The 3473-nt window shown below is 36.5% G+C and overlaps 1 protein-coding gene across 2 annotated transcripts in view; it reads left to right on the top strand.

Annotated features, from left to right (window-relative positions):
* The window catches only part of LOC128250369 (uncharacterized), a 34177-nt gene extending 31184 nt beyond the window's left edge, over positions 1-2993 (top strand). For both annotated transcript variants that reach the window (XR_008266401.1, XR_008266402.1), the window contains one exon: positions 2598-2993. The gene's annotated coding sequence lies outside the window, so the exon portion shown is untranslated. The remainder of the gene's footprint in view (positions 1-2597) is intronic.
* Positions 2994-3473: the final 480 nt, after the last annotated feature.

Raw genomic sequence — 3473 nt, 5'->3', positions numbered from 1 at the left:
ATGAGATTTGTTATTTCTATTCCTATTCATCATCACATGTTCCTAGACTTTGATGAAGGCTTCTATGCATCGGTCTGCCAGGAATAACAGCCAAATCTGCAAGAAATCTCATTCTACTGTCTTAGAAAGAAAGATTAAGAGAAATTAAATAATAAAATGGGGGGCGGCGGTGGGCGGGGAATGATGTAAAAATAATAAAAGTGAAATTTTTGTGGCTCCCTATCGTTTTATTGATGAAGGGGGGAAATATATGTCTATGTAACTCTATCTTCTGTTTAACTTGTTTCAGTTATTATACTGTGGCCATGCTGGGGCACTGCCTTGAAAAATTTTTAACACAATGAATTGTCCCCGGTAACTATTTCTTTTGGGCTCTTGTGCTGAAGAACTAAGTTACAGGGATGTAAATAAACCAACACTGGTTGTCAAGTGGTGGTGGAGGCTCAAAGACTCACAGAGACTCAAAGAAAAACACAGACACACACAGAGACACACACACACACACAGAACAGGCTTTTTTCAGTTTCTGTCTGACAAATCCATTCACAAGACTTTAGTTGGCCCAAGGCTGTTATAAAAGACACTTGCCCATGGTGCCACGCAGTGGGACTGAACCCAGAACCATGTGGTTGGGAAGCAAACGTTTTACCACACAGCCACGTCTATGCCTATATTTGAATATAAGATGGGATGGTGATGGCTGGAACATGATTGGTCTAAAGTAGTTTTCATTAAAGTGTTGAAATGAGGTTTAAACAACAATAACGATGACAATGACAACAACAACAACAACAATAAAAACAGGAACAAAAATTGCTAGAACAACAACAACATCAATAACAGCAACAATAACTATGTCCGTGGAATCTCTTCAAATATGCAAGATTAATCCAAATTAATTACATTTTTTTATCTCGTTAATCGTTTAAGAGTTGAATTTTAAAAAATAGCTCATTAAAATATAATAATCACATTTTAAATTACATATTTCATTTTTTTTTTACTTCCTGTTTACGGTTGAACACAATTAGTTCTGGTAGTGGTGGTGGTGGTGGTGGTATTGATGGTGGAGCGTCTAGTTTGCAGTTCCTGATAAATATACACACACACACACACTTATATATGTATGTAAAGATGTATGTACACACACACACATATATATACATATATTTCTATATATATACACATACATATGTGTGTATATATATACACACACACACACACACACATATATGTAATCATTTTGTATTTCCTTAATTTTCCCCTCAAAATATTTCTGCACCAATGGATTTAACGATTAAATAGTTGTAATCCAGGGATTAACTTTTGGTCACATTTTTTTATCCCCTTCATTATATGACACCTTATTACCAAATTAAGCCCCTTGTCAGGGGTAAGCTGCCACCCACCTCCCCACAGTGCTTTATCTGTCAAGCTTTTAGCTAAATATTAGTTTTATTGTTGTTGTTTTGTTGCATTATGAAGATATTTATTAAAATGCCATCATTAAGGGCTGAAAAAGCAAAAAAGAAAAAAAATCAAGTAAAATGCTATTGGAATTGTATTACTTCTTGCATCAATATCTCTGTTTGTACATCTATCTATCTGTCTGTCCGTCCATCTATCTATTTATCTACATGCACACATATGTATGTAATGTACATATATACATATATGCATGCATATATATATTTGTATTCCTGTGTGCATGTGTATGTATAACATCATCGTCATCATCATTTAACATCCGCTTTCCATGCTGGCATGGGTCGGAAGGTTTGACTGGGGTCTGGCAAGCCAGAAGGCTGCACCAGCCTCTAGTCTGATCTGGCAGAGTTTCTACAGCTGGATGCCCTTCCTAATGCCAACCACTCCGTGAGTGTAGTGGGTGCTTTTTATGTGCCACCGGCATGGGAGCCAGTCAGGCGGTAATGGCATATGCCACGCTCAAATGGTGCCATTATAAATATCAGTTCCATAGTCAGACACAATGGTTAGCAGAGTGAGCAGAGAGAGACCAGAGCAACGAAGTAGAGGGAACAATGCAGCAGAAGCAATAGGCAAATGCCAGACACAAAGTATGGCTTTGTCCTGTCTCGTCCCATAAACATTCTTTTTCCTCCATTTTACTTTGTACATTTCCCTGTTTACACAATTTCACCAACACAAAATAGTTATGTAGTGGCATCTTTGTTCATATTTCAAACCAAACTTTCAGTATCCAACAGGTGAATGCACCTATGGCCATAGAAATTATGTAAAATACATTCCTATTCTTTTTCTATTGTTTTTCATCAATACCAGCCCAACATGCCTAACATCATCTGCCACAACTGAGAACTTACATTGGTCCCTCAACATCACATTCCACGACAAATGCATGTGTCTGTGGAGTACTCAGCCACTTGCATGTTAACTTCATGAGCAAGCTGTTCCATTGATCAGATCAACTGGAACTTTTGTCCTTGTAACCGATGAAGTGCCAGGTTTTTTTTTTTTTTTACCTAAAAACATTTTATGGATCTTAAATTCAAATTGTTATTTCATAATTAAAAAGGTAACAAAGAACTAATTATTATTTCTCTATTTTCTTGTAGGAACTGAACAGCTGATGGTGGAACTTTCTTTTGGTCTGTCTGTGAAGGACCAAAGATAAAACTGAAGAAAGCATTCCAACATCTTAGACAGAATTCTAGGACAACAAACATGTGGAAGTATTGTTATCACATTTAAATCAAAGACAGCTTTGTTCAACTGCTCAGAAAGAATATTCAAATATTCAAATTAATATTTCTATTAAAAAATGATGTAACACAGTAAAATACTGGAACCATATCACAATAATAATACCAATGTTCTGATATGATATCAATATACTATAAACTATGTTATATATGATATTATTTTCCTTTTTTTAATAGCAGATAACCATATTGGAAACAATTATGATCTTATCAATGCTAAAACTACTGGTGATTATTAAGATATTAAAGTCAGATATAACACAATGTAATCACAGGTGTTGGTTTCTTTACAACCCCCCTCCCCATACGGAGTGTTGGTTTCTAAGTTTGGTACAAAGCCAGCAGAGAGATATGTTGAATTACAACTCTGAAAGGATGGAAGGCAAAGTCCACCTAGGCAACAGTTGAACTCAGAACACGAAGACAAACGAAATGGCTCTAAGCATTTTCTCTGGCACACTAAGGATTCTGCTAGCTTGCAGCCTTGAATTTTTACTGCATTTGGTGGTTATGCGATGTGGCGGTAGCTTGCAGTCTTGTGACGTCATATGGTAGACGGCCGACCCAACATGTTCTACACGATTCGTCTCTCTTCTTTCCGATGCTTGTATTGATATTTCGGGTCCAAAAACTTGGAAAGAAAAGCGTATTCTAGTTGCAGTAACGTAACAGGCCAAGGGAAGTTACTCTACTGTCAGAGTGTATAATTTAATCCCCTTAAATTAGTTT

The sequence above is a fragment of the Octopus bimaculoides genome, chromosome 20, assembly GCF_001194135.2.
Source record: "Octopus bimaculoides isolate UCB-OBI-ISO-001 chromosome 20, ASM119413v2, whole genome shotgun sequence".
NCBI classification, from domain to species: Eukaryota; Metazoa; Mollusca; class Cephalopoda; order Octopoda; family Octopodidae; genus Octopus; species Octopus bimaculoides.
The sequence above is the reverse complement of the archived record's forward strand: the minus strand, read 5'-3'. Positions and strand labels throughout refer to the sequence as shown.